General features: G+C 50.5%; 1 protein-coding gene across 2 annotated transcripts in view; it reads left to right on the top strand.

Moving 5' to 3' along the window:
- The window catches only part of PREX1 (phosphatidylinositol-3,4,5-trisphosphate dependent Rac exchange factor 1), a 195,116-nt gene that overhangs the window by 20,353 nt on the left and 163,467 nt on the right, over positions 1-11,296 (top strand). The gene's annotated exons all lie outside the window — the stretch shown is intronic.

Below are 11,296 nucleotides of genomic sequence, written 5' to 3' on the forward strand. Positions count from 1 at the left end.
TGGGGTCTGAGATGCTGCATTTGTAACAAGCTCCCAGGAGATGAGATGCCCGTGCTGCTGGTCCAGGGACCACACTCTGAGGGGCGAGGGTCTAAAGTACTTTCTACTCCTTGGCTCGTCCCTCCCCCTCCCCAGGCTGGGTCAGATTCCCCATTGCTCTCTGCACTGCCTGTCTTCTCTCAGAGCCCTTGTCACACAGGGAATAGGTGATCTACTGTGTTAGGTACATTTTAAGCTCCAGGAATCTTATTTTCTAATGTCTTCATACTGTCAGGAAATACTGATTAAGGTCCTACTAGGTGCCAGGCACTGGAGAAGCAACAGAGAGCAAAGCAGACAAAATCCTTGCCCTCAAAGACCTGGCATCTAAATAGGAGGAGATGGACAATAAACAAGAAAAATCCTGCAAGTGACAAGTGCTACAAATACCGTAATACAGGGATATAAATTAGATAGTGTTGGGGGCTGTTTTGGATCTGATGATCAGAGAAAGCCTGTCTGGTGAGATGACTTTTGAACTGGGACCTCGTTGCCAAGAAGCCAGCCATGGGAGGAAGGGCAGGAGGAATTGTGTTCCAGGCAGAGGCAGCAGCCTGTGCAAAGGCCCTGGGGCAGGGATGAGCTTGGCCAGTTTTAGGATCAGCACGGAGGCTGGTGTGGGGCTGGGGTGGAGTGAGTGAGGGGACAGTGGGTGGGGGAGGAGGTCTGAACAGCGTTGTGGGGTCTGCATCACACGGAGCCCAGGGGAGGAGCTGGGCTTTTATTCTAAGAGCAGCAGAGGGTTTTTGGCCAGGTTGTCACAGTGAATGAGTTATCTTAGAAGAATCCCTCTGGCTGCTGTGAAGAAACTAGATGGGTGGGGAGAAGGGGAGAGGAGTGGCCAAGTTCAGGATTTGGGCTGGTTTCTGAGCAGAAAGCCAGTTTCCATGTGGTGGAAACTGTTGTCTTGGCTCTCACCTACTAAAGGATCGTGCTTTGGCCAGAACGGATCCCATTAATGGACGGTTTTAGGAGCCTTCTGGGTGCTGCTGAGTGGTGGGCCGGTCTGGACTTGCTTCTGTGGAGATGGCTATTGCTGGGTGGGCGGCTGGGAGGGTCTCATCTCAACGCTTGTCAGCGAGGGGGAGGGCCCGGCTGGGCCTGGCCTCTCACAGTTTGACATCATTTATCCACACAGACATGGAGAGTTGCTGAAAGAGGGAGTGTGCCTTATCTTGCTTACATGGTTTCCATAAAACTACGCTGCATGTGATGTCAATACATAGTGATACCAATACTACTACAGCCATTAATAATAATAGCCGATACTTATTGTTTCCTTTGTAGATCATGTTCTAAGCCCTGCAGTGTGATGTCACTGATGCTCACTGTCATCTGTGAGGAGAGGACTCTTATTATCCCCATTTTACAGATGAGGGAACTGAGGCCCAGAGAAGTACAGGAACTCGCCCAAAGGCCACCCAGTTTTTAAGTGGCACATTGTAAGTTCATATTTTTAGAAATCCTGTGACGATCTGCAGCCACAATAGTTTGGTCCCGTGTCATGTATGTTAAAGGCATCGCTCTCATAAAGGTCAGTGCTAAAAGCGGACCATGGTTCCTGGGGTTGTTTTGGCCCACTCCAAGAGCCTCAGGACGTGGCGAGTGGGACCCTTCTGCCATCCGAGAGGCTCTGTGCCCTCTACTTGGTGCTGACCGTGGGCAAGTTGTGCAGCCTCCCCATCCTCAGTTTCCTCATCTGTGAAATGGGGGAGGAGGGGAGGCGAAGAAAAGGCCTGCCTCCAGGCCTGTATGGTGAGGAGTCTTTGGGGGTTTGGACAGAGGCTGGCACATGTAAGTGCTCAGTGGTTTTCAGCTGCTGTTACTTTCACTGTTACTATTATCTTTATTTTTATTGATGGGTAGAGTGGTAAATAGAGTGACCAGCTGCCTTGGTTTGCTTGAGACCGTCCTGGTTTTAAAACTGAAAGTCCCAGGCTTCCCTGTGGCGCAGTGGTTGAGAACCCGCCTGCCAATGCAGGGAACACAGGTTCGATCCCTGGCCCGGGAGGATCCCACATGCCGCAGAGCCACTAGGCCCGTGCACCACACCTACTGAGGCCACGCACCACAACTACTGAAGCCTGGGTGCCTAGAGCCCGTGCTCTGCAACAAGAGAAGCCACGACAATGAGAAGCCCGTGCACCGCAGTGAGGAGTAGCCCCCGCTTGCCTCAACTAGAGAAAGTCCATGTGCAGCAACGAAGACCCAACACAGTTAAAAATAAAACAAACAAACAGGTAAATTAAAACAAAAAAAACAAAAAAACCCCAAGAAAAAAACCCTAAAAGTCCCTCATCCCAGGAAGCCCCTCAGTCTTAGATAAACCAGGATGGTTGGTCACCCTCTGGTTAAAGTGCTTATAAATAAGTTTAGGCCTGCCCTGGCATCAGCTGAGCCTAGATTTGAATCCAGCTCTGCCACTTGAGCAGGTCACTTAGCCTCTCTGTGCCTCAGTTTCCCCACCTCTAAAATGGGGAGTGATTGTTGTACCTAACTCGAAGGATTTTTGTGAGGTTTAAATGCGGTCAGGAGTAAAAGAGTTTGGTGGAACAGTTACACTGAAACTACCTGGGGGGCCCAAGTGGACTGGAGAGAGGCTGAGACCACGTTGAAGGCTGGGTGTGGGTCTTCCCCTCCCCCACAGCTGGCCCCGGCTTCTGAGTCAGGCCGGCTCCATCCTCCACCACATCAAAGTTCTCCCAGGGCCCCTTTATGGCAGGGGCTGCTGGGCCCCTGGTGCAGCGGCTGATGAGAGCAAGATCCTATCTGCATGGGTGGAGGTGCCCGGCAGCGGGGAGGCAGCCCCTGCCCCTCCCACACAGGCCCTCGCTGGTCCTCTTGGGGTGGACAGAAGCCTGCACGCCAGCAGGACCCCAGACAAGCTGGTCAATCTCTCTGCTCCTCATGTTCCTCCTGTCTACATGGCGATGCTAGAGTCTCCCCATGGGGTGCACGGGGGGCCCCTCCAGTCTTGGGCTGTGTTAACAGAATGCATCTCGGACTGAACTGGGTCCCAGATGGTGGCGTTTGAAATACTTTACTGTGAACCAACTGATGCTTTGAAAGCAAGCCAGCTCCAGGGCAGTGGTGGGACTGTGCTGCTCAGAGAAGGGTTACAGGGTTTATAGAAGCTGCTCTTTATTCTTAGGAGGCTACAGACAGTGTGTTGGGGAGCAACTTTTTTTTTTTTTTTCGGTACGCGGGCCTCTCACTGCTGTGCCCTCTCCCGTTGCCGAGCACAGGCTCCGGACGCGCAGGCTCAGCGGCCATGGCTCACGGGCCCAGCCGCTCCGCGGCATGTGGGATCTTCCCGGACCGGGGCACAAACCCGTGTCCCCTGCATCGGCAGGCGGACTCTCAACCACTGCGCCACCAGGGAAGCCCTGGGGAGCATCTTAAACTCGGTGGTTGCGAGGGTCTCTGTGCAGTGAGCCCCTGCCACCCCCAGCCCAGTGTGCAGGGGAGTGTTGAGAATTAAATGGAGGAAAATAAGTGGCTTCTCAATAAATGGTAGCTGCTAATTTTTTAAAAATTAAACTTTTTGGGCTTCCCTGGTGGCGCAGTGGTTGAGAGTCCGCCTGCCGATGCAGGGGACACGGGTTCGTGCCCCGGTCCGGGAAGATCCCACATGCCGTGGAGCGGCTGGGCCCGTGAGCCGTGGCCACTGAGCCTGCGCGTCCGGAGCCTGTGCTCTGCAACGGGAGAGGCCACAACAGTGAGAGGCCTGCGTACCGCAAAAAACAAAAACAAAAACAAAACAAAAACAACTTTTATTTATTTATGTTTACAGATTTAAGTCAGAGTCTCACAGAGATCTGAGAAGATTCCAAAGTAATCCCAGTAGGGGGACAGACACACAGCCCTCTGCAGACTCATTTAGTCAGATGACAGTGACTACAGGAGATACGTTTTACTGAGCATGTACTGTATGTGAAAGCCCCAAAGTCCTTTCTCTCCTCTGGGTTTGCTCCAGGGACCGACAGCATCCACAAGGGAGTTTGGACCTACTCCAGCTCCACCGTATCAGAATCTGCTCCTAACAGGCCCCCCGATGATTTCCAAGCATGCTGCAGTTTGAGAAGTGTTGGTTTGGCTGTTTATCCGTCCTTCAGTCCCTCCGACTACCCTGTGAGGTAGAGCTCCTTAAAAAAGGGGAAACTGAGGCACAGAGAGGCTCAGTAACCTGCCCAGGCTCACGCAGCCAGTAGAGTTTCTAAGAGTCTATGACAAGAGGCAGAGGCAGGATTCGAACTCAGGCCTCCCTGCCCCAGAACCCTGCTGTTGACCGTCATGTTACCGCTCAGCGGTGCAGCAGCTGAGAATGTGGGAAAGGAGTGGGTGATTCTGGCGGGGGAAGGATTGGCCTCTGGGGCACCCTGATTGAGTTGGACCTGCAGAGAGGAGGTGGTCTTGGCCAGCAGAGGGGTGGGGTGATCAGTCCCCAGAGCGAGCCTTCATTTGCCCGTCCCCGCCCGGCACCTGGTAGGAGGCCCCCATCCCTTCTCTCTGCTCCAGCTTCAGGAGCTGTACGGAAACCCTGAAATGCAGATCCTCCTCATACTGCAGGAAGATCTTGGCTGGTCCAGTTAGTAGCCCAAGAGCAGGTCAGTAGCAGTTGGTTAGTAGTGCCTGCTTACTGTAACAGAGCATGAGGCAGCTCTTGAATTAAATGCAGTTAAAGAAGAATAGGAGCAATCTTTTGCTAATTAATCAAATCCCCCATCTTTATTGAGCACCTCCTTTTTTCAAAAAATAAATTTATTTATTTTATTTATTTATCCTTGGCCTCCCTGGTTCCCCATCGCTGGGCGTGGCCCTCTTCAGTTGCGGTGAGCTGGGGCCACTGCTCGCCGCGGTGCGCGGGCTTCTCATCGTGGTGGCCTCTCCTGTTACGGAGCACGGGCTCTAGGCGTGCGGGCCTCAGCAGGTGTGGCTCGCAGACTCCAGAGCGCAGGCTCAGCAGTTGTGATGCACGGGCCTAGTTGCCCCGCGGCATGTGGGATCCTCCTGGACCAGGGCTCGAACCCATGTCCCCTGCATTGGCAGGCGGACTCTTAACCGCTGCGCCACCAGGGAAGCCCTGTTGAGCACCTCCTGTGTGTCAGATGCTGTACTAGGTGCTGGGGACACAAGAGTGAACAAAACAAAGTCCCTGCCCTGGTGGAGCTGTTGTTCTAACAGGGGGGCGACAGAGAAATAACAAGTGCAAAGGAGCTGGACCATTCCAGATTTTAATGCCTGCACGCTGGGATGGAATCAGGGTAGGGAGGATGGTGGGTGTGATGAAGAGCGACCTGGAGGAGGTTCTGCCTTCCGCTGGGCGCTCAGGAAAGGCCTGACCTAGGAGCAAAGCCATGAATGATGCACGGGAGCCAGGTATGTGACACTTTGGGGGGAAGAGAGTTCCAGGAGGAAACAGCAAGTGCAGAGACTGGGAGGTGAGAGCGAACTTGGTGAGTTTGAAGTGCAGCAGGTGCTGGAGTGGAGGGAGGGAGGGGAGGAGATCAGGTGAGGAAGGTAATGGGCACTTGGGCAGAGCCTGGCAGGTAAAGGTGAGCGGGGGTCGGGGAGGCCCTTCCTCCTGGCGCGGCGGGCAGACCTGGAGGGCTGTAAGCCGGCGGGAGTATGGTCTGATTTATGTTTTAAAAGGGACTGCTCGGGTCAGAGTGTGGAGGCTGGGCTGTAGGACCAGCAAGACTGATTGGGTGGCAGTAACTGGCAAAGGATGGTGGCAGCTTGCACCAGGAGGTGGTACAAAGAGAGGGCGACAGATTCAGGATGGTGATAGAGCTGGCTCAGACTTGAATGGGTGGCGGAGGAATGTGGGAGGTGAGGCTTTTCAGCAGAGGGGAAGTTAGACCTTGACTGGCGTAACCTGGAAGGCTTCCTGGAGGAGGTGTAGGCGGTCAGGATGGGCGTTACAGGCTAGGGGACATTCTGGCAGTAGAAATCCATGAGCAGGGGCCAAAGTGGGTTCATGTGAAGGGCAGTGGGTTCATATGGCTTATGTAACCTCCTTCCCACCCTTAAAGGTCACCGGCTCAGAGTTGTCCCTGGGGTTTCCAAGCTAGAGAAGGGATTAAGGGTCAGAGGTTTAGGTCGCCCCCTTGAGTGTGGGCAAGAAGACAGCTAAGGGAAAATCAGGACACCCAGGCAGTGGAGTTTTGAGGCTCTTAGCCCTGGCCCTGGCTGGACGGCAGGCCTGTCACCCACTGTTCCTGGGCCTCGGTTTCCTCAAGCATCAAGTGGGGTACCAGGGAGGTGCACAGCGAGCCTGTGGCAGCCTGGCGGGTTGGAACGGAGGTTGCCATTCCAGGGCCTGCCGCCCCCGTGCCAGGGCCCAGAGCAGCTTGGTTTGCAAGGCGGCACTTTCTGGGTGAGAACAGAGTTTTTGAGGAGGTTGTGGAGGGGGGAGGAAGGGGGGCCCTTTCTTTTTTCTCTCTGGACAGATCATTGAGGAGGAGCGGGCACACAGAGGGGCAGTGAACAGAGACAGCGCTGTGGGCCTCTTTTTTGGGGGGCGGGGAGGGGAGAGGGAGCTAGGTCAGCTGTATGGGCCACTTAATACCCATGAACTTGCAATTAAATGCGGAAGTGGGAGACAAGGGGGTGGTCAAAGGGGATATTGTTCCGGCTCCGGAGAGGAGGGCGGCTGGAGCCCTGGGGAAATGGCCAGCCTCCAACATGAATGGGCTTCAGTGTCCTAGGGGGGCTGGAGGGGGCAGGGGGCCGTCATTTGGCCCTTTGTCCTGTTCTGTTGGACCCGGCCACAAAGACCAGCTTGATTCCCGTCTGGTTCCTTTTGGGGGGCTGAGGGGGAGGGGGTGCCTCGACCCCAGCTTGGCCCCCTCCCAGGACCCCAAGCAAAGTGTCCCTCTAGCCATGAGGGGCTCTCTAGAAATCCCCCTCACTGTGATTGAACTTTGTTTTTTCCTGAAAATTTTTTAATTTTAATTTTTTTAGGCATGTCTTACATGCAAATGTTTTTAGGCATGCAAAAATTAGGCACCTAATTTTTTAAGGTACAATATTAAGTGTACAGCTTGATGAATTTTTACATGTAATTTATCTGTGTAACCTTCACCCACATCAGCTAGTAAATATTGCCAGCACCCCAGAGGGTGTTCCCTCCCAAGTCAGTATCCCTCAAAGTAACTACTGTTCTGATTTCAGTCATCACAGATTAGTTTTGCCTGCTTTTGAACTTTATGTAAAGTAGAATCATACAGTATATGCTCTTTTGTGCCTTTTAATTTTTAAAATATTATAAATATACACGTATACATAACTATATATGTATATATGTGTGTACCTAAAAATTATATATACGTATACTATATATTATTTTTATATGTATTGTATGTAATCATTTCCATGATTCAAATTAAAAAGGCATAAGTAATGCCGATTAAAAAGTCAGCCTCCCAGAACTATGGAGACAGTGAAAAAATCAGTAGTTGCAAGGGGTTGGGGTATGTGGAGGGGTGAAAAGGTGGAGCACAGAGGAGGACAGCGGAACTGCTCTGTGTAGTGGCATAGTGATGGTTGCACGTCATTATGCATTTGTCCAAACCTGTAGAATGTACACAACATAATGTAAGCTATGGATTCTGGGTGATTCTCGGTAATATATCAGCGCATGTTCATTGATAGTAACAAATGCACCACTCTGGTGGGGGGCGCTGATAATGGGGGAGGCTGTGCGTGTGTGGGGCAGGGGGTAGAGGGGACATTTCTGTACCTTCTGCTCCATTTTGCTGTGAACCCAAAACTACTCTAAAAAAATAAGTCAAAAAAAAAAAAAGTCAGCCTCCCAGGTCCCTGCCCAAAGCTAGCCGCTGACCTTGGGCCCTTCAGATAGTCTGGACACACCCCTTTTGTTACATGAAAGTGATGGCTTGTTGTACTCACATTTCTGCACTTGGCTTTGTCCCCCTTTTCACCCTGTATCCTGGAGGTTGTTCTATAATAGCACATAGAATTCTGCTGGATGGATGCGTGGTGGCTTTTTTTAAGCTGGTCTCCTCTTGATAGACACTGAGGTCGTTCCCATCTTTTGCCATTACAAACGATGGTATGACAGATGCAGACTACTTCACACCTGTAAGTTCATTCATTTCTGGGAAGGGAACTTCTGGGTTAAAGGGTATATACATCTGTTTTAGTATTTATTTATTTAATTTTCCCTTCCAGTTTTATTGAGATGTAATTGACCTACAGCACTGTGTGTTAGGTGTGCAGCGTAATGATTTGACTTACATCCATCATGAAATGATGATCAGAATAAGTTTAGTGAACACCCATCATCTCCGGCAGATACAAAACAAAAGAAACTGAAAAAAATGTTTTTCCTTGTGGTGAGAGCTCAGGATTTACTGTCTTAACAACTTTTATGAACAACATACAGTGGTGCTCATTGTACCCATCATGTCGTTCATTACATCCCTAGTATTTGTATATCTTATAAGTGGAAGTTTGTACCTTTTGACCCAATTTTCTCTCTTACCCCCTGCCTCTGGTAACTATGAATCTGACCTCTTTTTCTGTGAGTTCCCTTTTTGAAGTATAATCGACCTGCAGCACTATGTTAGTTCCTGGTGCACATCGTAGTGATTCAGTATTTCTATACATTACCAAGTGATCACACCAAAGGGTCTGTCCATGTGTAATTTATCACTCATCTTTAATTACATGACAGATATGAATGCAAAATCTCCTTGTAGAAAATTACAGACAAGGGAACCTTTTCCTTCCTATCCCTGGTTGCCCCCACCTCCAGTGTCTCTTGTTACTAGTCTATGGTGCAGCGTTCCAGATCTTTCCCTGTGTGTTTGTGTCATTGACGTACATAAACATGAACCTGTGGAAAAGACAGGGTGTGTTTTTAAGTGTGTGCATTTGTTTAAGTAAAAGGCCTCAAACCGAGGCCATGTTTAAAGCTGTAGGCTCCGGAGCCAGGCTCCTGGTTTAAATTCTAGCTCCGTCCCTTTACCTGCTCCCTGAGGGTAATCTCTTGCCATCACCCAGTATTCCGCAGCCTTGTTCACTGTCTGGGGGATCTTTTAATGTTGTTTTGCACACTTCCAGCTCATTCCTTCCAACTTCTGCCTACTCTTTCACAGGACGATTATACTGGAGTTTATACATCCGTTCCCCTCTTAATAGGTATCTAGGTGGTTCTTTTTCTTTTATATTAGGAATTCTCAACCTTCACGTAATTGATGGTTTGGGCTGCGTAATTGTTTGGTGTGGGGGGCTCTCCTGTGCACTGTAGGGTGTTTAGAAGCATCCCCGGCCTCTACCCACTAGATGCCAGTAGCAACCCCCCTCCCCCCGAGTTGTGACAACTGAAAATGTCTCCAGACATTGCCAAGTGTAGTGGTGAGAAGTGCTACAGGGAGCATCGTTCTTCAAGCCTCCCTGTATGCCTGGGCAATGGCATCATTATTGTATTGCTATCTCACAGATAAGGAAATGGAGGCCCAGAGAGGTTGAGTCATTTGCTTAAGGTCACACAGCAAATACATGGCAGAACCAGGATTTGAGTTCATGCTTCTTCCCATTTTGAGGGCACCCACAAAGTGCCAGGCATGGTTCTAGGCTGAGCTGGGTGTTTAATGGGTGCCAGCACCGACCCAAGCCCCTGCCCTCATAGAGCTAGCATTCTTGTGGGAACAGCAGACAGTAAGCTAGTCATCTTAACAGATACCTGACTCATCTGGTGCTGGTTGATGGGTGAGGGTGAGGAGATAGAGAGTCACAATAACAATGCCACCTGACATTTAATATTTTACAGTAATAACTGATGTTTAGTGAGGGTTTAAATATGTCAGTTACCGTTCTAAAGAGTTTCACAGGATTGACTCATTGAATCCCCACCAAAAACCCCTATGACATACCATTAGTCTTATTCTCTTATTGCAGATAGGGGAACTGAGGCACAGAGGTATTGAAGTTCTTTGCCAGGAAGTGGCAGGGCCGGTACAAGGACCTGGGCTGCTAGAACTCTTAACCATTGTGCAGGCCGCCCTCATGCCTACTCTAGGACCTACTTCCTGGGTGGTCGTGAGGGTCACCTGCCCTAAGAGTGTGACTCAGTGTGGTTTGCATGGAGATAAGGACAGAAACTGAGAGTAAACGTTTAAAGTTTTATAGCAATTTCACAGAGTAATTTTATGCCAGTTTAGTCCAGTACTAGAAAAATTAGGCATGTAGTCTGCCTTTTTACTTTATTTTTCTAGTAATTCACTTTTATTGCAATTTTCGGAAGTATTAGTCTCAAACGGATTAGAAATTAAAGACAAAAATAGTTCTTCCCAACAGATAGTTGGAGGAATGCTGTGTTAGGATGGGGAAAGTGCTAAGAGCAGGCCCTGGCCCATGGTATGACCTCCATAAATGTGAGCTTTATTATTAATCTGTTGTTCTGACATTTGGTTCTCTCCATATAAGCTCCTTACCCCTGGGAGCTAGAATGAGCTGAGGGATCTTCTTCCCATTTAATGGATGAAAAAATTGAGGCCCAGGCAGGTTAGGTGTTTAGGGTTGGCTGGCAGGGTCTAGATGCTTGGGGATGTTTTCTTTGCCGACCCTGCCTGGGCCATGATTTTCATGCCCCTCTCCAACCCAGGCAGCTGGATAGGCCCTGACCTGCAGGCTTCCCCGTGGACGTGCAGTTGGCCAACAGCCTGGAGCCCTGGTTAAGCAGGTCCTAGAGAGAGACTGGGCTTCCCTGGGGACTGTAGGCGGCTGGGGCCCCTCATCAGCCCCTCTCTTTGTCTCCGTGGCCATGACAACCTGGCTGGACGCTTGGCACATCCAAGCCCAGCCCCCAGCCTGAGCAGCCAGCTTCCTCCTTGGCTGAGGCTGCCCTGGCAGGCTGCTGCCTGGCTGGGGGAGCCTCCCCTCAACCCCCATTCCCCTCTCTCCCACTGATGGGGGCTCCTGGGCAGGCCTGATGTTGCCATTTCTTTTTTTGTTTGTTTTTTTTGTTTTTTTTTGATTACTAATTGTGTATTGAAAGCAGTAAGAGGTTCCACGACACCAAATAAACCAGTTCTGAGGTTTTCCCCAAGATAAAGTGTAACAGCTCGAGCTTCTTCAGTGTTTATCAAAATACAAAAGAAAAACGTAGAGGTTATCATTTTTCGATGGCAAATCTGACCCTTGCAGGCTGAGGGAGTGAAAGCACACGTAGACAGGGGCTCCGAGGGGCTGGGGCTCAGGATGACCACCCGCGCTTCTGCTGGTGAGA

This window comes from Mesoplodon densirostris, chromosome 16 (genome assembly GCF_025265405.1).
Source record: "Mesoplodon densirostris isolate mMesDen1 chromosome 16, mMesDen1 primary haplotype, whole genome shotgun sequence".
Taxonomy (NCBI): Eukaryota; Metazoa; Chordata; class Mammalia; order Artiodactyla; family Ziphiidae; genus Mesoplodon; species Mesoplodon densirostris.